The sequence below is a fragment of the Vicugna pacos genome, chromosome 3 (assembly GCF_048564905.1).
Source record: "Vicugna pacos chromosome 3, VicPac4, whole genome shotgun sequence".
Lineage (NCBI taxonomy): Eukaryota > Metazoa > Chordata > Mammalia > Artiodactyla > Camelidae > Vicugna > Vicugna pacos.
Window position 1 is genome coordinate 80,645,450 of NC_132989.1, and position 27,191 is coordinate 80,672,640.

Below are 27,191 nucleotides of genomic sequence, written 5' to 3' on the forward strand. Positions count from 1 at the left end.
GTGCCTGTCTCAGCAGCACATACACTACAATTGGAATAATGTGGAGAAAGATTATCATGGCTCCTGGACAAGGATGACACACAAACTTGTGAAACATTTCCTATTGAAAAAAAAAGAAGAAGAAATCAAGTGATTCAGCATAAACCAACAATCCACGTTGCTCAAGGAAGTAACATAGCCTGGCAATTAAACCAATCTCAAAACCAATTTCTAGGTATTCATCATCATATATAACTTTGATTCATTTAATACATGTTTATTGACGACCTTGTAAACGCCAAGCTTAGCTACACATTTTTATGACAAAAGATCAGGAGTCAGAGGGCTCCATTCTCAGCTCTGTTTTGTTCAGTACCAGATCCTTAATAAGGATATTAATGGCAGTGGTGATATTTGTAGATGACACCAAACTAGGAAGCATGACAAATACCGTGGATGACAGACATAGGATCCAAATTATGTTAACAGCTTGGAATGAATGATATGCCAAATTTAACTAATTGAAATTGAAATGTCAAATTCTACACCAACGATTTATGGCAGACACTGTTCTTTGTCTACACAATATCTATTTCCACTTCCTTCTTCCTAATAAACCCAAATTCTGCTTGGGGAATCAGTGTGTCCAGCTAAAGACCCACTTTCCCTATATCCTTTGCAATTTAGAATGGCAAGGTGACACACTTCTTGTTGAGACACAAAGTAGAATTCTACAGGGAGTTCTCTGGGGAAGCTTTTGCATTTCTGAAGAGGTCAGAGAAAACTGACATCTTCCTTTCTTTTTCACCCTTCATTCTGCCTTTAGTGTCGGATGTGATATTTGAATTGTGGCCATAGGGGACAAGCACACAAGAAAGGACAAGAGAATGGCAATTATAATAGAGCTTGACACTGTTAGGCCATTGAATTAACATTATACCAGCAATCTGTACCTCTGGTCGTCTTACTGTGTGTGAAAAATAAACCCCTAACTATTTAGGACTCTCTTTAGGCTTTCTGTTACCTGTAGCAGAACACATTCCTGACACAAGTCCCAGATAGCACTTGCAAAAACGAGGTTAACTTCACAACTATAAGGCAAAAATCTGTGGTAAACCAGAAGCCTAATATATAACAAGCCAGTATTCTCTTAATTTACTTTAATAGACATGTAATATTCATAAACAAGGAAAAAACTTTATCACACATAAAATACTGTGGCTGGTTTCTAATTCCTTGCAATACTCACATTTGCAATTAGGATGATCAGGAGACATGAAATCAAGTCATTTGAAAATGGCCAAAGGGATCAAAAACCATTTAATTCAAGAAAAGAAAGTCTGCTGTGGACACAACTGTCATTTAATACCTGAAGAATAGTCCTATGGTATAAAAATTATATTTATATGTGGCTCTAAATGGGAAATTAAAAACCAAAGGGAAGTACAGAAACTTTTGTTTAATATAGGAAAGTGTTTTAAAATATGTATTCCTCAAATATTAATTTTGATCAACATTTTTAAAAGCTTGTTTTTCTGTAATATTTAATATAAGCACATTTAACCTGGAGCCTATTGTTCTGCTTTGTATTTATACATACTCTTATCTCTCTTTTTTCCCATCCTCTCTCCTTAGAACTGTCTGCAAATGAATGAGTTACTCAAAACAAACTTCCTGTCAAATTTACATTTTGAAGACAGTTTTGCATTTTAAGGTAGGCTAAAAGTTAATAATAAAGTTATTAGAGTTGCAAATTTAAAAGCTTGTTTTATTTAATACAACAAACTCATTTTACACATCTTGTTATTCTACATATAAATCTAGTAAATTTTATGTAAGAATAATATATTCAATCAACTGAGTTTAAACAACTCTCTTTTTTTGGATATAATTCACATACCATTTAATAAGTCACCCTTGTAAAATATATAACTCAATGGTTTTTAGTATATTCACAAAGTTGTGCAATCATCCCCATAATCTAATTCTAGAGCATTTTCAACACCCCAAAAGGAAATCCCATACTCCTTAGTGGCCACTTCCCATAAACCCCAAATCCCTAGCCCTAAGCAACCTCTATAGATTCTGTCTCTATAGGTATTCCTATTTGGAACATTTCATATGAATGAATCCTACTATATATGGTCTTTTGTGACAGGCTTCTTTTAATTAGTATAATGTTTTCAAGATTCATCCATGTTGTAGCATGTATCAGCAGTTCATGCTTTATTTATTGCCAAATAATATTCCATTGTATGGACATACCACATTATATCTATCAGTTCATTAGCTGATGGTCATTTGGATTATTTCTACTTTTTGATTATTATGGTTAATGTTGCTATGAACATTGTATACAAGTTTTTGCGTGGATATATGTTTTCAGTTGGAATTGAATTCCTGGGTCACATGTCAACTCTGCATTTTACTTTTTTAAAAATTGAAGTATAGTTGATTTACAGTATTGTATTAGTTTCAAGTGTATCGTGTTTTACTTTTTGAAGAACTGCCAAACTGTTTTACAAAGTGTCTACACCATTTTACATTCCTACCAGCAATGTATGAAAGTTCCAATTTCTATTTCTCTATATTCTTGTCAACACTTGTTATTGTCTTTTTTATTATAGCTATATTAGGAGGTGTGAAGTAGTATCTCCCTGTAGAACTCAGCTTCTTTTAAACCATATGTCCTATGCACAAACCTATTCAAATTGCCTTAAACTGCATTGATCATTTTAATAACTGATGTTTTTAAGCACTTCAAATGCCTTACCAGACAAATAAACATGCAAAACTTCCAATAATTTAAACATCCCTTATAAGTCCAATAAGTTTAACTTATAAATGTAATAAAACTTAACTTTTCATTTCAAGTATTTAATACTGATTATAAACAATTAAAATGTTTACATCTTATTATTTAATGAGTCTGAATTCAATTATACAACTCAAAGTAGAATCATAAACCTAATCTGTCAAATTCCCTAATATGCCTGATTCTCCTAAATATTAAAATTTTAAACCCTAAATACTTATATGTTATCTATAATTACTAATAATTATCTATAGTAATTATACCTATTTAATAATTATAATATTATCTATAATTATTATCAATAATTACTAACTTATTCCTGCATTTAACATGAAAGAATAAATACTACTCTTTGACTGCATTTAGATCTTTTAAAATTTTAACTCTTCCTGGGATTGGAAGAACACTTACTAAGGAAACATTTTACCAGCTCAAATTAATTCCTGATCCATTCATTTGTAGTGAGTTGAGCACCAACTATGTGCCAGTGAACAAAACAGATCAAATCCTTTGCTAAGCTCAAAGATTCCCATTGAGAGAGGATGTTACTAGCATGACTTTAGAACTGTGACTAAGAAATGGAAATGGGATGAGAGACATGCATCTTTTAAAAGATGAGAGTTACAGTCTTATACTGAAGTGGAGGACAAAGACAATAAATGAGGTAAATATGAAAACAAGATATATTCTTGAAAAGTGCAAAGAGGGAAAAAAGACAGAGAAAGGGAATCAGAAGTGAGGGGAGGAAACAGCATTAAAATTTTAGATAGGGTAGCCAGCAAAAGCCTCACTGAAAAAGACGAATTTTGAGTAATGACTGAAGCAAGTGAGGGAACTAGCTACGCAGATACCTGAGGAAAGAGCATTCCAGATAAAGAACATCAAGCGCAAAGGCACTGAGGCAAGAGCCTACAGAGAACAGACACGGGCGGACCAGCCAGACAGCCACGGGGAAAAGAATAGTCATGGTGATGGTGGGTGGAGGTGATGTTGGGTTAAGAGGGACTGGCAGGGCCCTGAAGGGATATAAGAAGCCGTTGGAAGGTTTTGAGCAGAAGAGAGTCATGGTTTGACTGAGGTTTTAATAGAATCATGCTGGTGTCAGTGTGGTGATTGGCTGAAGAGGAGCCACAAACAGAAGCAAAAAAACTGGTTAAGAAGCTATGCTGTTTCGATAATAAACTGTGGAGGAAGGCACACGCAGGAGCAGAGGACTAGTTAGGAGGGGACTGCAACAGCAAAGGTGAGATCAGGAAAGCTTGTCCATTAAGGAAGAATGCTAAAGCAGTTGCCAGGTCTGATCCAGCAAATACCAAAGAGGCCAAGGGGAGAGGCATTTCCTGCTTTCTGCAGGGTGAGAAGTAAAGTCCTTGCCTGACAGCACTATTCTGTTATATCAGCTGGGACAGGCTAACTGTTGTATCTGATGGACTACAAAACTTCGGAGACTTAAGTTAGTATACATTTGTTTATAGCTCATGTAAAATCTCTCTCCTCCAAATGGTAATTTGAGAACTCAGGATCCCCCTTTCATCTTGTGGCTCCACCACATTCAACATAAGGCTTCCATAAGGAAGCCTGCAGCAATAGCTACAGAAGAAAGAGACAAAGGGTCTCACTTGGTAAGTATGAACGAGTCAGACCAGGACACGTCAAGCACTTCTGCTCAAATTCCACTCACCAGAACTCTATCATAGGCCACACCTACACTGCAAGGAACGCTGGGAAGTACAGCCCAGCTATGCGCCTAGGAGGAAGGGGAGGCTGACATAGTGAAGAGCTAGCCATCCTCTCCAGCTATGAATGAGCATGCTCTTCACCAAACATTCCCAGGCCTCTTTCTTCAAAGTGCCAAGGGCCAGTTCCTCGGCAGATTTTGAATTATAAGGAGCTGGCTATTTGTGTGCCCATCAGTGTTTTCACTTACCAGCCACAACTCTTAAAGCTTTCTAAATAAGTCTAAGTTTTCCTCAGTGTAGTCTAGAAGAAGCTGAAATGAATGAACTTGTAACAAACTGAATGACTAACAAACTTTGCTTTGAGAAATATAATCCTAAAGTGCTCCACCCTCATTTCCTAGAGTGCTTTACCTGCACAATTGCTTTATCATTTAGAAATAGATAGGGAACCCATTTTACATGTATTAGAATGGATATGTAAAACCAAGAACAACAGAGATGAAAGATATGCTTTTTAAATTACACTTGTGTGCACAGTCAGTGCTTTATGATCTGCATGAAAGAAAAGGAAACTTAGATAATCTAAATCAATGCACATTATCTTTTCTTCACTTAGGAATTTAATCGCTAACACATATATGCCTACCTCCACTCAGTCTGATTTTTGGAGCTGGCCCCACTGTCATTTATGACAAATGATCTGTAAACATTTGTTAACTAACTATAGGTTACACTCATAGACTGCTTTGAAAATATACTTTGAACTGCAAAATAATAACATTCCAGTAACAGTGGATGCCCATTTCAATCAAAGGCTACATTCTTTAGGCAAGTAAAGACAATTTGGTTATTTTGATAGTCTGGTACGTAACCAAGGTTCACACATGTTGTTTATAAACCATAACCCCGGTGCCTCCTTCTGCTTACTTATTAAAATTTTATTACAGTAGCAGTCTTCTGGAAATATCCCAAAAGCTACAAAAAATTTTTAAAACAGTGCATCATATAGTATTTAAAATTAAATGAATAAATCTAATGTTTTTACAAAATCTTAGGTGATAGCCTATTAATAAAAGTATCCTTAGTTTCTTACCTTCCACAAATATTAAGTGATAATGCAGTCATCTTGAATGGGTAATAATCATATAGGTTATCTCTTCAGAAGCAAGTATTCTAGGGGGGAGAAAAGATACGCAGTGTTTTAAAAGAGCAAGTGAGAGAGATGAAAGATTCTTACCATTGGTTATTTCATAGCTACCCAAGGTAGAGTCAGAAGTCTACTGGAGGGGCCTAAAAATCTGTATTTTTTAACATTTGTTTCCAGTGATTATTAAAATCAGGCAAGTTTGGGAAACACCAACCTAGTACAAATGTAACTCCTCCAAGAAGACAGAACTGCCATGTGCTGAATTGTTATGTAAACCTACAAGGTACACTGAACATCTACCAATACATAAAATGTAGAGTAACACATAGTACAAATACAGTATATGCTAAAAAAAAAAAATTCCAAAAAAAAGCACGACTGAATACTTTTACAGTGCAAATATTTTTGTTCTAATTGTTTGTTGTTTTGTTACCTTCACTATCGGTAAGGCTATGGGCTGGGCGGGGGGGTACTGGTGGCGAGGACATTTATACATTGCTGTCAGGAGTGTAAATTAATGCAAAACAATATAGTGGGCAATTTGGCAGTAGCTAGCATTCCTACAGATATGCTTACTCTCTGAATCAGCAGGTCCACTTCTAGGATTTACTTAGTGTGTGCAAGGTTATTCATTGTCACACTGTATGTGGTTGAGAGCATGAATGCTACAGCCTGACAGCCTGGTTTTAAGTTCTAACTCTATCACTTTCTAGCATAATGTTCTTGGGTAAATCTTCCCATGCCTCAGTTCCTTCATCTCTGAAATTAACGTAGTAATAGTATCTATCTCTTTGGGTTGGTGTGAAGATTAAATGAATTAATCTATGTAAAACAGTACTTATTTACATCACAAGACTATAAACAACATACATGTTCATCAATAGGGAACTTGTTAAATAAATGATGGTGGAGTTATACAATATAGATGTAAGAGGAATAAGTAAGGTTTTTACGAAAGCATATTTTGTTTAGTGAAAAAAAAGTGCAAGCAATATGTATTTACTACTTGTATAAAAAAAGACAGAAACAGGAATAATACGTTCTGTTTAATATTTTTTTTAATCCCTTGGAGTATATTAAAAGGCATGGATGGGAGATAAGGTTGAGGGAGATTTTTCACTATGTGACTTTTTGATATATAAGGCATGTGAATGTATTACCTGTTCAAATAAAACAGTTTAAAAACAATTCCAGATGGATTAAAGATCTAAATTTAATAAGGAAAAAACAGATTTTAGAAAACAAAAATGAGTATAACATTAGAAAAAGAAAACATTTCTCATTTGATAGGCAAAAAGCACAAAGCATAGGACTAATATTGATAAATTTAACTACATTTACATTTTTAAAATACAAGAATAACAAAAATCCTTGTAAAATTAAAATGTAAGTCCTAGACTAAGAAAAGATTTTGTGAAACATACAACAGACAAATCTACAAGAAAAATATAAGTTGGTATGACTAAACTAGTACTCATTTTTATAAGCAAATGACATGAAAAGGCAATTCAAAGAAGATATCTCAATGGTTAAAAAAAAATAAAGAGATGTCCAGTGTCTCTAGGAATCTTGAAAATGTATATTAAAACAATAGTAAGAAACCATTTCACACCCATCAGACTGGCAAAAACATAAGGTCTGAAAACACCAAATGTTGGCAAGGATTTAGGGAAACAGGAACTATTAATACAATGTGGTGAGAGTGTAAATTGGCAACACTTAGGAAAGTCTGCCCCCCAGGGTTCTTGGTTGCAATCCATAGAAACTAACTGATTTAAAGAGAAAAGATGTTTATTGAAAACATTGAGAGCTTACAGAATCTCCACAAAGGCTAGATAATAGGCATGGAGAAGGTAGGAATGAAGGCAAGCTTTGCTGACAAACCAGACCTATATTTATTCCAGTGAATTAGTCTGGGAAGCCATCCGCGCCACTGGCAGACACAACCTGTCACTAATTTCAACTTCAGAGTCCTGGGGGTAGGAGCAGGGGTGAGGACAGGAAGTGGGGGTATATTGCTTGACCCAGATTCAGTCACAATTGTGGGTTCTAGCTGCCCATGGGGATTGCAAAGTGAGTATCATGCATTTTCAGCTTCTATAATGAGAGGTGAGCTCTGCCTTGTATGAAGTCATAATAGGAACTTCCTCAAATATAGGAAGACGGTTCAAATACAGGGCAGCTAAGAAATAGCAAATGTCCATAGAAGAGAATAATCAATTCTACGACCAGCAATCCCATTTCTAAGTACAAACCCTAGAGATTTTTCTCCATGTATACATTCCTGTATATTTACATGTATATTCTTATCCACATTGTCTCCAGAAGGGAAAAAATTAGAACTAACACAATTTGTTCATTAGCAGGCAAATGGATAAATGGCTTGGTCATACAAATAGAATAACATATCGTAATTAAATAAATAAATGAGACCTAAATGAATTAACATGAATAAATCTCAAAAAAAGTGTTGACAAAAGAACAAAGTTACAGAAGAATACATACAGTATGATACTATTTACATAAAACTTAACCATATAAAACATTACTGTATACATTGAGCTAGATATAATGAAAGTATAAACACATGCATGGAAATGATACATAGCTACTTCACAATCGATACCTTTGGGAGAAAGAAAGGAATTAGGGTGGGGTGGAACTTTAACTGTAATATATATTTTCTCAAAAAAAAGAAGCCAAATTTGGAAAATATTAACATTTGCATAGTGGACAATACCATTGTTTCACGCAGATCCCTTTGGATCCCTTTGGATCCCTCACTGACCTCAATGAATCAGTTGCACACAACTTTCTGTCTCAGACAGAAAGTTTCTGCGGAATCTGACCTAAAATAATCCGTTAACAAAAGCTCCTACCTCCCCTAGTCTGTGCCTATAACTCTGCCGTCCCTCTGTTGCCTCTGAGTGAATGTGCACGTTCAGATCTAAGGCCAGATGCTCTACATGTGCACCAAATCCCTCCCCTCTCACATACTCTCAAGGGCATTACTACAATAGTTGTCCTCTCTTTCCAGCATTATCAGTTTCCCCTTCTCTACTAAATTTTTCCAAAGTATACAAACATATTTTAAATATCCATCTTAAAAAAACAAACAAAAAACCTCTCTAGACTCAATTCCCCTCCTGCCATTACCTCATTTCTTCTCTCCTTTTTACTACAAAAATCCTTGAAAGAATTGTCAAAACTCGTTTTCTCCAGTTTCTCTCTTCCCATTTACCCTTGAAACACTCCATTCAGGTTTTCACTCCTTCTGTTTCCCCAAACCTGTTCTTGTCATGGTCAACAAATGACTTCCATATTGCTAAGTCAACGGCCAATTTCTGGTTCTCAGCTTATTAAGTGATCACTTCCTCCACTTTGAACCACTTTCTTCCCTTGCTGTGATAAAAGTTTGAATTATTGTTCAGCAAATACTCATTCTCTTCACCCTTCCACTATGGATTGAATATGCTTCCCACTCTGCTCTGCTGTTGGATTTGGCTCTGTGACATACTCTAGCCAATGGAATATTAGCCAGCTTGATGTGAGTAGAGGTCTTAAGTGTGCTTCAAAGATGTGAGCAGAGGCCCCCAAAGCATGTGGGTTTTGGATTGGCTCTTATACCCCAATAATCTACCATGAGAAGCTCTCCAGATGCCTGCGAACTGTGCAACCTGGTCTCCAGAATAAACACATATAGAACAGACTTAAGCTAAATCTGCAACCAAAAGCAGAGCCACCAAGCTGAGCACAGCCTAGGTCCACTGACCTGGAACCAACCTACTGACTCGTGGGTATGAGAACAGGTATACTGCTATAAGTCACTGAATTTTTGGGTGACTTGTTATTCAGAAATACTGTAGCAATAGCTGACCAACACACCTGCTTTCCAAGAAACCACACTCTTCTGATTTTACTCCAGTCTCAGGACTGTTTCTCCTCATTCTCTAACTGCTCAATACTGAGTGCCCCAGGACACAGTCCTGAAACCTATTCTCTAGTCTCACTCTTGGTGCTCTTGCATTCTCAGGCCATTAAATAACATGCGGAAGCTGACTTCTCCCAAATTTATATTACCAACCCCAACCTCTCTCTTGAAACTCCAGACTGGTATAACCAACTGCCTACTTGACATTCCCACTTGATATATAATAGGTATCTTAAATTAAATCAGCCCCCCAAACAATTCCCGATTACACCCCCCCGCTGTCTTTTCTCAGTCTTGCTTTTCTTAGTAAATGGCAACTCTCGCCTTCCAACAGATAGAGGCACACACTCCAGAGTCCTTTGACCTTTTTTTCCTCTCATCAGATCCTCAGGAAATCAAAATATATTTTTAAATTTTGACCACCTCTCAGCACTACCCATCAACCTGGTCCAAGTTACTTTTACCTTTCATCTGGATGTTTTAAGAGCCTTCTAGCCATCTACTTGTTTCTACCCTTCCCATCCCACCCCGATCCTACTCTCAAAAAAGTTGCCAGGGTATTCCTTTTAAAATGTTCAGTTAGACGATGTCACTTCTCTACTCAAAATGCTTCTCTTAAGTCTTTGACCTCACTTGTTACTACTGTCCTCACTACCCCCAATTCAGCCACTCTGGCCTCCTTGCTATCCTATGAACATGATCATCCAGGGCACGCTCATGCCCTCGGCCTTTAGTCTTGCTGTTCCCACTGACTGGAATGCTGTTACCCAGATAGACACAGGCTCGCCACCTCATCTCTTTACAGCATTGGCTCAAATGCCTCCTTAGATTGAGGTCTTACCTAGCCACTTTACTACTGCAACTCTCGACCTCTCACAACCCTTATCTCCTCCCCTTCTTTATTTTTCTTCCTGGCACTTATCACAACAGGAACACCTGTATTTCACTTGTTCATTCATCTGTGGCCAGTCATTCCCCAACTAGAATGAAGGTACACCCCCACTAGAACAGAGAATTCTTTTTGTCTGCTTTGTTATCTGAATCTTCAGGGCCTGGAACATAATAGAATCCAATATATATTTGATAAATGAATGAATCTATTTGATCTTCTGCATAGTTGAAATTGTATAAATATATATAGATAGGTAGATAGTGACAGATGCAAAGGCAAATATTATTAAGCAATTATCTCCAATTCCCAGAGGATTTCCCAAATCTACTAAATGGTGTGTTTTTATTATGAAAGCAAAGTTTATCTAAAAAGAAGAAATCTTTAGTTTCCCTGACTCTGGGATTCTCTTAAATTTGAGGGTTCATGTTCCCCGCCCCAGGCTACTAGAGGGGCTCTCAACGTTTTACATAAAACATTTAAAATCTCTTGTTGCTGCCTTAAGATTAGGTGGTGGAAGGCGACACCTGTCTTGGAGATGGAAAACAAGCTTATGGCCCTCTGAGTGTTCTTCCTATCCTCCCTCCGGGGTAGTCTGGACCCTTTTGTTGCAATTTCATGCTTAAAACTCACCGCACACCCACAGGCCACGTCAGTGAGGTGCGTGGGTCGGAACTGCAACCTTCAGGTTATTACTCAGGCTTCTAGAAGACAACTCAATTCTAGCTCTTGGTTTTTGCCTCCTCCTGAGCGCGAAACTTCTTTGGACCCTTCCAGCTATTGATGCCAGCGCGAAACATGACAGCAATTAGGAGGCTCCTGATCAGACACAGAGCCCGGTTAACTTAAAAAAATAATGGAGCGCGCATACACACACCTAACATTCATCCTCACCCCACAACCCAGTCTAATAGTAGATAAGGAGAAATCTGTGTACCAGACTTTGTTTGCTGCAGCAGTTGCTGTCACTAACCAGGATGAAAAAAGTTAACTTAGATTATATACAATTTGCTCTTCATAGATTTAAAAGCCCCCCTTCACTCCCCAATATTTGCGGCAATTCTCCAGTTTTTACCACTCAGGGGCTGGAGCTCAGCCAAATTGGGCTTCTCGCCGCCTTTGGGCCTGGTCTCCATTTTAGATAATGAATTAACCCTCCGAACAGCCTTTTCAGGAGCAACGACTCCCTCTTTTCTCCCTCTGGCCCGCCAGCCTCACCCTCCGCTAGGTTTTTCTCATTTCAGATTTTTCTACAACTCAATCCTGAGTCATGCTTGACGACAGTTTTATGTTATGCCTCGAGATGCCCTCAGGTGACGACACTTGTGCTCAGAAAGAAAGGTAATTAGTCCGGAGGCCAGAACCGATCTCCCCAAGCGCCCATCCATCCCTGGTCCCAGCCACGGGGTCCTAGCGGCGGGGCGCCGAGCGGGGCGGTGGTGCAGCTACAGAGGCCGCGAGCCCCTCCCAGCCGCTCCCTCCCGGCGGGCGGCGGGCCGCGCTACGCGGCGTCACGCAACGGGGTGGGAGAGCGGGCAGGTGACACCCCGGCAGCCTCCGCCCTTTTTCTAGCGCGCTCAGCGGCCGGGGCAGCAGAGGCCGCTGTGAGGAGCTCTGCGCTCGCCTCGCCGCCGGCTGCAGCCCGCCGCCGCCCTCTGCTCCCGCGCTCCGGAGCTTCGGCTTCGCTCCCTGCGAGGTGAGTGTGGGGCTCCCAACCGGTGCGCTGGGGCCAAACTTTTCCGGGGCGCGGAGGAGAAGAGACGAGGTGGAAGGAGAGAGACCCGGGGGACAGGGGTCCGGAGACAGCCGAGTGGAGGAACTTGGGCGCGCCACGCAGGGAGTGGGATCCGGGTCTGGGAGACTCGTGAGCCGGACAGGCCCTTCCTGGACTCTGGAGGGCGCTTCGGAAGTTCCCGCCGCACCGCCTGCGGGTGCCCAAGGCCGGGGCCCTTCCCCGCCGGAGGGCGGGGCCGCCGCGCTCACCTGCGCCCTCCCGGGGAGACCTCCGCCGCCCCCGGCGTCTCAAAAGGACGGCATTCCCCGCCGCCCCGGGGCTCTCAGCCTACCCCGAGCGCTCCCGCGGAACGGGGCCCTGCTGTTCCTGGAGGGAGGACAAAGGTGTTCGCCAGTGGGAGAGAGAGGGACCTGCTCGACCTTGACCGCCGAGGTCACTTTCCCAGCTCCGGCTTCTGGCTTCGCTTATCACCACCCCCTCTCCCCCGGAATCCTCGAGCCCCTTTTCTTCTGCTTCCTTTTCCTCTGGGGCACTTTTGGGACTGGAATGAACTTGGGGCGCTGTGCTTGCAGCGGGGCGCTGCCTCTTTGGCTCCCCGAGCTGCATCCTGTCCCGGCAGCGGCTGCTGGCTGAGGACAGTGATGAGTACAGAGCGGTAGAACAGGTCGTGCCGGAGATGGAAATCGGGAAGCCTGTTGTTTCATCTTCCAAAGTATCGTTGATTAGGAAATAGGCCATCCCCCCTAATCAGCCAGCGCTGATTCAAATTTACCGGATGCCGAGTGAGCGCTCTTTCGAGCTCCCTGCGGGGAAGCTGGGACAGGAAGGATCTAGTCTCTACCCTCATCCAGCTCGCTGTGTGGTTGGGAAAACAAGTCCCACACCGACTGAAGAATAGTTTTGGCGAGCCAAGCCTTTTCCTCTTGCTGCGATATCCCCTCGAAAAGCATTTTCACTTAACCCTATACTCGCAGGTTACTCTATTTCACTCCTCGATTTTATTGTTTAACTGCTGAGAAAGAGTCATCGATACTTTGTGTTGCCTCCGTCTTCTTAATCACTTGCTTGTTAAATCCCTTACTTTGTAGTTTCTGCTCCTATTGGCCAGAAAATTTACCCCCTAAGGTCACCGAGGATTAAAAAAATCTTTTTCCTTCCAATGGCAGACATTTATGAAGTGCTTCTGTGCCCGGCACTGTTCTAAGAACTTGTATTAATTCTTTTAATCCTCGCAGCAATCCTATGGGGTAAATAAATGATGACATTATCCTCGTTTTAGTTGAGGAAACTGAGGCACGGGAACTTGCCCAAGGGCAGACAAGTACCTGGAGAGGATTGGGGGAGGGTGGGGGAGAGAAGACTCGGGGATTCTGGTCCAGCGCTGTGGCTGTTAACACCGGTACAAAGTGCGTCACCTTGAATTCCTTTCTTCATCCTTACTTTTCTGAAGTCCTGTGCTGTTTCATGCTTCACTGACCAGGCTTTAATTCTCAGATTCGTCTTTTGACTTCTTGTGTGACTTTGTACTCTTTTTTTTTTTTTACCTCATAGAACTTTCTTTGGTTATCACTGCTACTTTCCCACCTTAAGATTCTGTGCTTTCCATGTATCTTATTCAGTTATAGTGTAGCATCTGTCATTGCACATTTTTAATATTCCATTTGGACTTGCCGTGCTTTGCGCCAGAGCATTTCTATTGAACATAATTTATGATGGCCTCCCTCCCTTTTATCCTAATCACACAGGTGCGAGACTCCTTGGTTGTCTCTCACGGTCATGTTTCTCCCAATTGTGAAATCTCTTCTATTCAACTTTTACATTGTCTCTTCCTTGTAGCCTTCATCATTCTCATCCTTGCTCCCCTAATTCTCCTCTCCAGTTTCCCTCTCCCTACTCCTGGACATGCGTTTATCATTCATGCCGTATTTTACTGTTGGTTATCTTCCTTCCTAAATGTTCACAGTCTACAAAAAAGATTGTAAACAATTTAAGACATTAACTCTTCAGGCCTTATAACTAATAGTTCCTTGATAGATGTTTGCAGAATATGATGCAATATGAATTAAGGTAACACAGATTGGGTAGATTGGATGATGGTTGAAAACTTTTTGAAATTTTTTTTTTTGCCTGTATTCATTCGTTTGTTTATTCATTCTACAAATACTTTTTCAGTATTAACAAGATGCCTGCATATGCTACACTAGACCCTAACTGTACATTTTCTAGTCAGTTAGGACAAATCTTTAAGCAACAAATTAAAAGCCCTTCACTGCTTATCCAATTTTATTTATTTATTTTTTATAGCTTTTATTATGTTGAGATATGTTCCCTCTATACCCACTTTGGCGAGAGTTTTTATCATAAATGGGTGTTGAATTTTATCAAATGCTTTTTCTGCATCGATTGAGATGATCATGTGGTTTTTGTCCTTTCTCTTGTTGATGTGATGTATTACATTGATTGATTTGCGTATGTTGAACCAGCCTTGTGTCACTGGGATGAAACCCACTTGGTCATGATGAATAATCTTTTTTATGTGTTGTTGGATTCTATTTGCTAAAATTTTGGTGAGGATTTTGGCGTCTATGTTCATCAGTGATATTGGCCTATAATTCTCTTTTTTTGTAGTGTCTTTGCCTGGTTTTGGTATCAGGGTGATGGTGGCTTCATAGAATGAGTTTGGGAGTATTCCCTCCTTTTCAATCGTCTGGAAGAGTTTGAGAAGGACTGGTATGAGTTCTTCTTTGTATGTTTGGTAGAATTCCCCGGTGAAGCCATCCGGTCCTGGACTTTTATTTGTAGGGAGGTTTTTAATTGCTATTTCTATTTCCTTTCTAGTGATCGGATTGTTCAAGTGTTCAGTTTCTTCTTGATTCAGTTTTGGTGGACAGTATGTTTCCAGAAACTTGTCCATCTCCTCTAGGTTATCCAGTTTGGTTCCATATAGTTTTTCATAATATTCTCGTATGATATTCTGTATTTCTATTTTGTTTGTTGTAATTTCTCCATTTTCCTTTCTTATTTTGCTAATTTGTGCTCTCTCTTTTTTCTTCTTTGTGAGTTTGGCCAGAGGTTTGTCGATTTTATTTACTTTTTCAAAAAACCAGCTTTTGGTTTGGTTGATTTTTTCTATGGTCTTGTTAATCTCTATTGTATTTAATTCCTCTCTGATCTTTATTATTTCCTTCCTTCTGCTGCTTTTTGGGGCTTTTTGTTCTTCTTTTTCTAATTGATTCAGGTGGTGGGTTAACTTGTTTATTTGAGATTGTTCTTCTTTTTTGAGGAAGGCCTATATCGCTGTAAACTTCCCTCTTAGCACTGCCTTTGCTGTGTCCCATAGGTTTTGAGTGGTTGTGCTTTCATTATCATTTGTCTCAAGGTATTTTTTAATTTCAGCTTTGATTTCCTCATTGATCCATTGTTTTTTCAATAACATATTGTTTAATCTTCATGCTTTTCTTTTTTTCTCCTTTGTTTCTCTGTTGTTGATTTCCAGTTTCATGGCATTGTGGTCAGTAAAGATGCTTGAGATAATTTCTATCTTCTTAAATTTGTTGAGGTTTCTTTTGTGTCCAAGTACATGATCGATCCTGGAAAATGTTCCATGTGCACTTGAAAAGAATGTATATTCTATTTTGGGGGGGTGTAAAGCTCTGAAAATATCCACCAAATCTAGTTTTTCTATTGTAGTATTTAATTTCTCTGTTGTCTTGTTTATTTTCTGTATGGAAGATCTGTCTAGTGATGTTAATGCAGTGTTAAAATCTCCAACTATGATTGTATTCCCATCAATATCCCCCTTTATCTCTGTTAATAATTCTTGTATGTACTTAGGTGCTCCTATATTGGGTGCATATATATTAACGAGTGTAATATCTTCATCTTGTATCACTCCTTTAATCATTATAAAATGTCCTTCTTTATCTTTCTTTATGGCCTTTGGAAAACTTTTTGAAATTTTTAAGCCAGGTTTTGTAGGATGTTAAGGAGTTTGCATTGGTAGACATAGAGGAGCTGGCAGGCATTGTGGAAGAAGGAGAGGAAAGCCTCTGTCAACTCCATTGCTGCAGACAGGAACCCAGCTGTCCTGGCTGAACATTCCATTTAGACGTGTAATGAAGTAGGACCATATCGGCAGAGAACCATGAAACCTAACCTTATCCTAGCAAAACAAGATATGAAACCACAGTGAGTTATAAGAAAAACCCAATTTTATTGAAAAAGTAACACATGTATAAAAATGCATAAAACATAAATGAAGAGATTACCACAGTAGATATATTTAGCAGTAGAATGACTGTCTTATTCTGGCAGTAGATAGGAAGGTTGGATGAGACTGCAGAAAGGCCAAATAAGAATCTTTTCTTATAACGTCTGTGTAGGGTAATGTGGGCCTGTTCTAATCCTGGAGAGGCTTGTCAAGAGAGAATTGGCTGTGCTTGGGGAGGTTTGCAGTGAGGAGGAGTGGAAGCTGGAAGGTGGTACCAAAATGGTGAGATTAGGGAACCAAGAAGAAAGTTTTGACCCCTTGAGCGTGATGCTACCACAATAAATATTTTGCCATTTTTCCTTTGTCTTTCTCCTTTTTTTCTGTGCATGATTTCCTACATCATACTACAGATAGAATTTTAGTGTTTTGTGTTTTCCTTGTAATACATAGTAAACATTTTTCATCTTACATAATTTCCAAAACTCATATATTCTTTGCATTATGTTCCGGTAATTATAATGCAATTCCCTTAACTAACCCTCTCTTGTTGGACAGGGCTATTAGCAACAATTATAAACAACTTAAGTTACAGTAATGCTGACCTTTGCAGGTATGTCATTTGACAAACTGGGGTTTCTTTATGCTAGACATTGGAATATGCATAAAAGAAAGCCTCTGTCCTTGGATAATTTCTGGTTGAGTTGAAGAAATAGGACTTTTTTAAATTTGTTTAACTGTTTATTCTCCTTGGTGTGCTACATGTGTAAACATCAGCTGTAGAATACGAAAGAATGCTATTTACCAAACAAATAATTCTGGAGCTTTTGTATTTATAATATCATGTTAAATTGAGAACTAATCTTGAATTTCAATAAAGCACACCATTTAGCATGGAAAGAAGTATGCTGCAAATACATTTTTAGAGAGAACCATGTCTTGGCTGTATTTCTGTGACTCATCCAATTTGGACCATTCACACATTATGAAAAAGCTGAACACTAATGCAAATTTAGCATTTTATAAGACTGGTCTTTTTTTTTTAATTGAAAATTTTAATTATTCCTTCTTGATTTGGATATATTAAAAGCATATGTTACTGCCTCAACAAGTAATATTATCCTGTTAGTGACAGAAGTAGACACACTGTCATCAGTATGTCTAACCAGATCATGATTCAGATAAGCTAGGTCATCATGTAACATGTGACCACGTTAAGGACAAATTTTCATCCACTTGGAGAAGCATCCGCAGGCCTTAAACACCAGCAGCCCAGCTCCTTTATCCCCTCTAATACAAACCCAGCCAAAATTAGGCAGAGGAGGGTGTGAGACAAGGTTGTCGAGGCACGCAGGGCCAAATTACTGAGAGCCTTGTTTGACCTAGTCAAGATTTTGGATTTTATCCTAGAAGCAATGGGGAGCCTTTGAAGACCTTTAAGAAGAGAAGGGACCTGTTAAGATTTGTCTTTTGAAAGCACACCCTCTGGCATGTGCAACTTCACCTTTCTTGAACCTCCCTTCTCCCTTGGAGGCTTTATCTCATTTCTCTGTCTGACCTGGAAAGGACAGCTACCTTCACTGTTTACATTAGGTGTCTCAGTTATGCTCAATTTGCATAATATTTTGGGACTAGAAAGTGAACTTGTGCCACATGTTTACAGAATGCTCACATTTGCATTTAAATTTTTACCCTCTTAGTGACAATCATGAGGTGAAAAGTTTGGGCATTTTTTTTGCCCCCAAATTTGAGACCTCAGCCATAGGTACACTCAGACACTTTCCATGTATTTTCTAATGAATCTTCTGAAGCCAGCAAAGTCTGCACCAGAATCCTCACAGCACACATGGGTGCAGGAAGGTGAAAGTGAAGAAGCAGAAGCACGCTCATCCAGTGTGCAGTGTTACGAGTGTGCAACCAGGATTGAAACCCAGGTGTAATTATGACTGAGACTCTTCCCACTCTGCATACTAACTGCGGGTGATCATTCAGAGGGTATAAGAGATACTAGGGCTCTGATATTGTATAGTGTTGTGAGGGAATAAAGACAACCATAATCATAAGCCTGATTTGGATTTTTTTAGGGTCAGTGATAAAAATGTAAGAACTGGAAAAAGAGGGTTTGGCTAGTTGTCCCTCATCTAAATACAGCCCCTCCTTCCTCCTCCTTCCTTTCCATCCCAAATTTTGGGATTCTTGTCTTAATAGTAGAGTTGTGATTTGTTTGCTTATTGTAATTAAATGACATATCTGTCTGGGGGCTTCTCTGCCCACTCCTCTTCTTACCTTCTAGGCAGGCAGTGCTGTGTGGGATCCTGTGAGATGAAAAGATTTATGTCTCAGAAGCACACAAATTATTGCTGACCTCACATTTTGATCCCTCTGCTGTTTATCCTTTAGTTCACTAGAAGGCACCTGCTTTTACCTTTAGCCTTTGAAAAATTTCTTTGACATTCTAACAGATGTGACTTTAAGCTAAAGAAAGAAAGAAGATAGGAATCACATTCTTAGGAAACCAGAGTCAAATGACTGATTATTTAATAGCCAAAGGGGTGTTCTGAGCAGATGTGGAATTTAAAAAATTAAGTTGTGAGAACTACTATTCATTATTCAAAGGGAGGGAAAAAAGGGGGTAGAAGATATAATATTTAACATTGAATATAGTCAATATTTTAAAAATTAAAAAATAGAAATATTAGGTTGAACATATGGAATTGCCATTTCTCTGGGTAAAAACAGTTAGATATTGGCAATTGCATATGGTTCACCCTAACATAAAGACAGTCCTCTTGGCATCTAACGAGTTGGTCCTGTGAGCCCATGCTCTTCGTTTCCCCATAAAGCAGACCAGACGCAGCCTGAGGATGGTGACCCCGGGCTCCTTGTGGCCTGTTCCCTGCCCGATAGCTGAGTCACTGGCTGTATTTATTGCAAACCTGTTGGTGTCAGTTATGCTTATTATTGTAGATAATTAAAAGTGTGTAAGTCTATAAAACATATGTGCGAAAGGAAAGAGGATCATTGCTTCTGTGAAAGGAATCTTGACTTCTTTGGAAAGATTCCATACAAGTGAGTGACTAAAACAGTGGCTGGGAGAACTGTAAAGAATGGAGAGAAAACTGTGAAAACTTGAAAGATAATATCCTGAGCTTATTTTACAAGTTTCTGTTTGTTTTGGTTTTGCTTGTTTTGGTTTTTGTTGTTTAGTTTTCAGTCCACTTAGAACATTAAAAGTGGAAATTGCAGAAAATAAATTCTGAATATGGTTTACGTGAGAAAAATATTGGTGAGGAATGAATCATTCCTCAAGGAAAATCTTGGAACTACTTTAGAAAATTGGGGAATTAATGCATACTTACATGTCTTATGGTAAAGTGAATGTTTATGGTGTGTACCTAATTTTTTGATTCTTTAATGTATATGATTTTTTTGATTAGCCAACCAGAACCAGTCAAAATTGCTGCTATTAGTCTGACTGAAATCGTTTACACTGTAGCATAGTCATCAGAACTTTTGCCTCTGTAATTATTTTATATACTTACATTAGTAAAGACAAGTGAAACTTTGCCATTGGGGATGTACAAAGCAGAGTACATGCAGCTTTTTTCCCCTCTTTGCTTAGCATTCTATGCTGTTGGTACATAATCAACTCATACATCTTTTTTTAAATTTAGGCTTTTAGTATCCATATGGCATTTAAGCTTATTTTAATAACAGGAACCAGTATGTATAACCTAGAGCTGGTTCCTCCCTCCCTTAAATGACTTCCATAAAGATTGAAAGCAAAAATACAGAGGATAGCATTAGCTGGAGTCTATTAAACTTGATAAATTTCTTAGTGCTGTTAAGCTGACAAGTTGAATTGGGCAAGGTATAACTTATTCTAGATTCAAATATTAATTATAGAAGTAGAGTAATTATTTTCTGAAACATTACAAGTTAGTAAAAAAAAAAGCTACCAAACTTATAAAATGAGAAAAATAAAAGTATATTTTATAATAATAGCATTTATTGAGCATTTGCTATATGCCAGGCACTGGGCTAAATTCTACGTATGCCTTATCTCATTTAATCTTCACAGAGGCCCTCCAAAGAAGGTGATACTGTTTCCACTTTATAGACAAGCAAATGGATGCATATAGAAGTTGAGTAACTTGCTTAAGATCATGTGGTTAGTAAAAACACCGGAAATCAGACCCTAGACCCAGTTCAATCTGAGTGCCCCAGCCCATTTGCCCATGCTCTTACCACTTTATAATGTAGTACTCTAAATCTGAATTTATAATACATATATATTATTATTATTATTTTTTTTTTGGAGAGGTGATCCTAGACAGTACCAGCAGGGTGTACTTGTGAAGATGGTACTACTACCACCGTTGGTGCCTGGGCTTCCCTCCGGCTGGGATATGCCTCAGAGTTAACCCACCAAAGGGGCAAAGAAGTAAAACCTTTGCTGGGACATGAGTGTGTAGATACTTTTTTTTTTTTTAATTGCCTGATCAGCTAAGGTAGGCAAGGTTAGAATTCCAGGTCAGTGTTCCCATAGCAGCTTTCACGGTCCAAGGCTACTTTCCCAGACAACCTCAGGCCCTTGCTCAACAACAAAGATGGTTTTCCTGATGCATTTTTCTTGGTTGAGGCTGGTTGGGTTTCTGGTTACCACTTTCTCCTTTTAATGTGCTGTTTCTCCCCATTACTCTAGTGGCTGAGAAGCATCCGCGAGGGCCAACGAGCTTGCCAAGTTGCTGTCTGAAGCCCTGCTTGTCCTTGTGAAGCAGGCAGAACTGACAGCTCCACACAGACGTCCAACAAAGGGCCTCGGGGCAGGACAAGGCAGCAGTCTCCCCCCATGCAGATACTTTTTAAAGACCCGTTAAAGTGCTTTGAGCTGGAAGGGGCTTTAGAGGCCCTTTAGGCCAACTTCCTCTTTTACAGATGAGGAACCAGAGGCCCAGCAAGGCCAGGTCACTTGGCCAAGGCCACAAGCCTGTATTGAACCTGCTGGGCCAGAAGCAGGTTCTCTTGATTCTACTCCAAGTAGTTTTCTAACTTGCTAATTATTTTGTCTTCAATAACCTTAATTCTGATTATGGCTTTCCGACTGAATTTTTGAAGCTCATACTTGGCCCTACCCCAGTTTTGTCCATAAGTAACAACATCAACTAGTCCTGTAGACTTTACTGTGGGTTGTACTGTTGTACTTCCCCTGTGTTATAGGTAAGAAGATTGAAACTCAAAGCAATGCGATGGTGTACCTCATCCTGAGGCCCACGTGTTATAAAATCTAACCCGGAACCACGACTGAAGTGTAAAAGAAGAAAAATACATTATCTTAGCAAAGATGGCTAAACCATCCAGCCCAAGCCAGGCTCTCTCAGCTAACAAGCCCCTCTTGTCATCATTCTCAGACCGCAGCCCGAGTTCATCCCCTGTAGGTGACTGCCTGAGAACCTCATAGAAGTAGCATCTGTGGGGCTGGGTAGGGGTGAGGTCAGGGGAGAGTTGGTGCCCACTGCTTTACTGGGCACCCCCTAAAAATCATCAGCCCCCAATATCCAACTGTTTTTACCTAGAGCAAGGATGGGTTGTTAGTCATTTCCTAACAGTTGGGTACATGCTGTTTCTCCTCCTTGTCCTTCTTTGCCTTTATGTGTCATGAAAAAACTGTATGTGTCATCTCAGTTTTTATTGGACCTTCGTGTGATATGTATCTTAACTCAGTTATAGAGATAAAAATCTCTATCTCGTGCACCCATGATAGTTTTCATTTCTGGCTTCCTGGTTCTCTAGGAAGAAAGGTTTCTACTTTTTAAGTGTTAAATGAATATTCACTTTTTTTGTATATATATGTATGTATTTATTGAAGTATAGTCCATTTAAAATATTCACTTTTTAATGAAATAAACATTGGCTGTTTTCTCTGTGCTAGAGTCTGGAGATGTAAAAATCTAGAGGGCAGCTCCTCTCCTCATTTCTCTCTTTATCTCATGCCCACATCCAAGCTAGCAGCAGTCATGTCAGCTACATCCACAGAATGTATCCTGAATCCATCTACTTTAATAAACCCCTAATCCTGCTGCCTCCAGACCATCAATTCTCTACCAAGCAACCAAATTAAATTTTAAAAGCATAAGTCAGATCATGTCACTGCTTTGCTGAAAAGCCTCTGATGAGAGTTTCAGTTTTATAAGATGTAAAGGGTTCCAGAGATCGTTGGAGGTGGTGGTTGCACAAGAATAGGAGTGTGCTCAATACTACTGAATAGTGCACTTCAAAATGGTTCAGCTGGCAAACTTTATATTATGTCAATTTTAACATAATTTTTAAAGAAGAAAAATAAATAGTCATACACAAAAAAAGAAAAATGCATCTGATGGTTTCCCACTGCACCTAGGATAAAACCCTGGCTCTGTCACTGAGGCCTCAAGACCCGGCATGCCCACTTCTCTGACTCATCTAGCATCACTCTGCTTTCTGTTCCTCTGATGTCCTCAGTGTGTTCCTGCCTCGAGGCCAGTGCTCTTGATGTTGTCTCCTCCAGGACTACTTGTCCCTCAGCTCTTTTCAAGATGTTCTAGACCTTTCTGGCTACCCTTCTACTGTTGCAGCCCTCTGTCTCTGGTGACCCTGTTGCATCACTCTGTCGTTTCATTTCTTCATAACATTTGCCACTGTTTGTCTTATTTATGTTTGTGTCTGTCTCTGTTTACTTGTGTGTCCTCCCACAAGAAAGTAACCTCCATGAGAGCAGGGATCTTGCCTTATCCCTAGTGTCAAGAAGAGTGCTTGGCATGTGTTGGGGACCCAAGTATTTATTGAATACATAAATGAAGATGTGGTCCCTTCCCCCAAGGGCCTTGCGCTTTATGATACTGAGTCTCAGGAGATCTGAGTTGTGATTGTGAGCGAGGCCTTTGAGAGCCTCGAGGTTGGGTCTCACGAGGGGAATGGGCAACCAGTTCTGCCCAAAATAAAGCGATATGGGGAACGAGGAGGAAAGAATGATGTAGGGGCAAAAGAGTCAAAAACACATGAACTATTTATTCTCATTTAATAATGGAGAGAAACCTTTTCTCTCTTCTAGCTTCCTTCCCATCTAAAAGAAAAATAAGAGAAAACAAAAATATAGCTACGTATCAATATGCAGGCACGAACCCTGTCCAAGCCAAGCTTAAAATGAAGATGATGTAAGATATCATATATCCCATTCCCAGAAACGCCTGCCTCCTGTGGACCATTTGCTCTTAGAGGGTCCATTATGAGCACTCAGTTGTATTAGTCGATAAGACCGTCTTGCCAAAATGAGACCAAAATCTTCCTAATCTACCTCTCACTCCAGAATTGTCTTCTCTAGCATGTGTTTCCCCACTGACAATCAAAACTCACACGTTCCATACTGCTTCCATACCAGGATAGTTCTGTGAATAACTGGACTTAAGCTGTTTATGTTTTTCATTAATATTTTTCATAGTAAATATAGGAAAAGATTTATGATATTAGACAGATTCTCTGTACTTGACATATAATCATATAATCAGAAAAATCAGACTACTTTCTATGATAATAGTGTATGCTGACTTTAGAAGTATGGAAAACTAGTAACAACAAAAAAATCACAAAACAAACCAAAACAAACTTGTAACAACAACAACAAAATCAGACATTACCCATAATCCCACCAACCAGAACTTACCATTTCTAGCATTTTGGTAAATTACTTTGCAGCCTCTTGTAGGCATTTTTAAAAAGGTTGTAGAAATTTTTCTTGGGGAAAAAAATTGGGAACTATTTAGTTGAAGAACAAATCATTTCCTAGTATACTTAAAAGATATACTTATAAGCAGTTTTAGCATGGAAATTTTCTTTCTTTTTTAAAAACTCATGAAAATTTCTAAACATTTATAAAAGTAAAGAATAATATAATAAGCTAGATGTAGACATCACCCAGAATCATGGCTAATCTTATTTCCTATGTAAATATTTCAGTATATCTCCAAAAGATAGGGATTTAAAAAATTATCACAATACCCATTGTCACACCTAAAAAGTTAAATATAATACATAGTGCCATTGAATATACAGTCATCAGGAAGTTTAAAAGATAAATATGAATCAGGTTGTAACTAAAAGGGAAGTAGTGTAGAGATTCTTGGCTAATAAGATGATATGCAATCCACTTCACAAATTATATAAACAGTTATAAGAAGAGATTAAAAACAATAGAAACTTACTTGACAGTGCTTATTTCATGTAGGTAAATATTAATATGTTATAAATAATCTGACACTATATTTTGGTAACTTTGCTATTTTTTAATTCTCAACGTTTAATTTAAAATGCAATGTCCACTTATACCAAATGAATTTTTAAACTCTCATCCATTTTGGGGGCTAGTACAGGGCAAAAGTATGAACTGGGCATGTAAAAGACAGCAGTTTAAAATGTTCCCATAAGGTCCCATACTATGTACATTTAGTACCATTTTCCTGAAGCTATAAATCTTTACCTGAAGTGGGGTAAAAAGATAATTTTAGACACATGCTCTTTTACATTAACAAAGCAGAGTAAAACCATTTATTCATCTAGGTTTATATGAGTAGTAGAAACCATTTTTATGCTTTAAAAGTACATGATAACTTTTAAAAGAAAAAAAAGCAAAATCCTGAAAATCTCTGAATAATTTATTCCTATTTCAATTATTGTGAGGGTTTAAGAGAGAGAACCCAGGGAATAGCAAGAAAATTTACTTGATTAAGAGAATCATTGGGCAATTCAGGTTGCCGACTTGTCACACTGTCAGTGGAGAGGAACCTAGAGGGCGAAACAGGGGAGACTGATCCCTTGGTCTAGCACAGAAGCTAGACAGATGTCTGCCTGTGTGTATGGAAAGGAACGAGAAGGGCAGAGAAAGTGAAGGACAAGTGAAGGAAAGATAGGTCTAGATGAGAGGAGGGTAGGAGGTCAAGGCTTGGAGCCTAGGAACGTGAGTAGATCATGGTGCCAAGACTGGTCCTAGAGAAACTAATCCGGGGCGTGTTTTGATTGAGAACCTGGGAATTCTCTTATTTCTCTTCCTTGTAGGTTAAGTGAACAAATGACATATTCATTTGTAGAATTTGAGATTTTTACTCAGGAACCTCTTCTGGGCAATTCCTTCATCATGGGGCATTTAGAGATTTAGTAATTGTTGAGATATTTCAAAGATCAGATGGTTAAAACTGATAAGTAAGTGCAGAATGTAGTGAATTGATAAATCCAGAATCACTAGAATTTCTCCCTTGCCTCTCCTCCCCCACCAAGGGAAAAATCCATGGAAGTTATTCAAGGATTTCATGTAAAACTAAATAGAAAGAAAAAGTCCTTCTTTGTTTACTTAGAAAGACATTTGTAAATATTCGCTGTGACTACTTTCATAGGGCAGTCATTGTTTTAATCTTGCATTGTCTGCAATTTCTGTTTGTTGATGTTGAGCTATTATTCGAAAGGGCCATAGCTGTAGGTGCCCACACTGAGATAATATTGAACTCAACTGTATTTTTCCATCCAGATAAATAGTGGGAGGAAATGTTAGTCTTTACAAGTTGTTGCTTTGGGATCATTTGTGTCAAAATTATTTAACTTAAAAATTAAGTAATGCTGTTTAACAGTACTATACTTCATTATAAAGGTATTGTATTTTACATACATTATGCATTAAATCAACTTATCTACTACCCAGGAGTATAACTGCACTTTCCTTGGGAAAATCTTTTCTTTGGTTAAAATAACCAGATTATAAATTTTGTTCTCAATTATAGGTGTCTTTTGCAGACATATAATAACTGCAGATTCTCTATTGTCCTAAATCTGTGTTCATTTTTAATTTATTAAACAGCACTGAGACACCTTAAGAACACTTTATTAGAACTGAGTAAAGAACATGATGTACATGCAGAAACGGTCTACTAATCCAGGGGCCATTTATCATGACATTTCAGTACACAGAATGCCATTGAAAATCAGTAAGAAAGCAGGAAGGTCATCCCTAAGCAAAGAAAAGTGTCCTGAAGTCCACTGAGTAAATCTGTACTGGGCGCATAGGAAGGTCCTCTGACTTTTTATCACAGCCCATGCAGCATTATTTTAAAACATCGTTGGAGTACCTCCTCCAAGAATAAATCAATGAGTAAACCTAAATACCTCCCCCCACCAAACAAACAAGCAAAAACATCATTGGAATAAAATATTATTCCAACATCATTGGTTATCTAACTTCTCATCCCATAGCTGACTAGGGACAGCAAATTAGAATGGAACCTTAATGGAAACAGCAATGCTGGTGACAAACAGCATAGCTGCTAACAAGCTGATAGGGAGGAGACAGGAACTCTATCAAAAGCAGACACAGGTATTTGAAATGCCTGGCAATTTGGAACTTTTTAGTGCAGGGCAAAGGTCTGTAGCCGTAGACTTGGGTGGTCCCAGGGGGCACTGCTGTGGTATTACCGCTCTTAATAGTATCCCTAAATTATCCAGAAAAGTTCAGTCTACAAGATGATTGAAATCTTTAAAAAAAAAAATGTTTTATGTTTTTCTATCAGAAGCAGTTTTGAAGTGATTCCACCACAGACAAGCATTTCAGTTGTCTAAGCATTCACTTCTAGGGAGCGCTGTGGTCCTGGATGAGGCTGGGTAAATGAAGTATAGAAAGCAGATGAATTAATTTAATCTTACTGTTGGTTATTTTTTCTTATCCACACTTCTGTTTTAGATTTTTTCATTTATTTTTTAATGACATATAGTTGATTTACAGCATTAGTTTCAGGT

The 27,191-nt window shown here is 38.8% G+C and overlaps 1 protein-coding gene and 1 non-coding gene across 6 annotated transcripts in view; both read left to right on the top strand.

The window, feature by feature from the left end:
- LOC116280118 (U6 spliceosomal RNA) lies at positions 1-108 on the top strand. Its single transcript, XR_004189452.2, has one exon. It is a non-coding gene; the product is annotated as a U6 spliceosomal RNA (small nuclear RNA).
- An 11,730-nt stretch (positions 109-11,838) lies between these two features.
- The window catches only part of ELOVL7 (ELOVL fatty acid elongase 7), a 71,120-nt gene continuing 55,767 nt past the window's right edge, over positions 11,839-27,191 (top strand). For 4 of the 5 annotated variants that reach the window (XM_072958620.1, XM_072958619.1, XM_072958617.1 and 1 more), the window contains exon 1: positions 11,839-12,136. The gene's annotated coding sequence lies outside the window, so the exon portion shown is untranslated. The remainder of the gene's footprint in view (positions 12,137-27,191) is intronic. The other variant, XM_072958616.1, reaches the window with a different exon arrangement.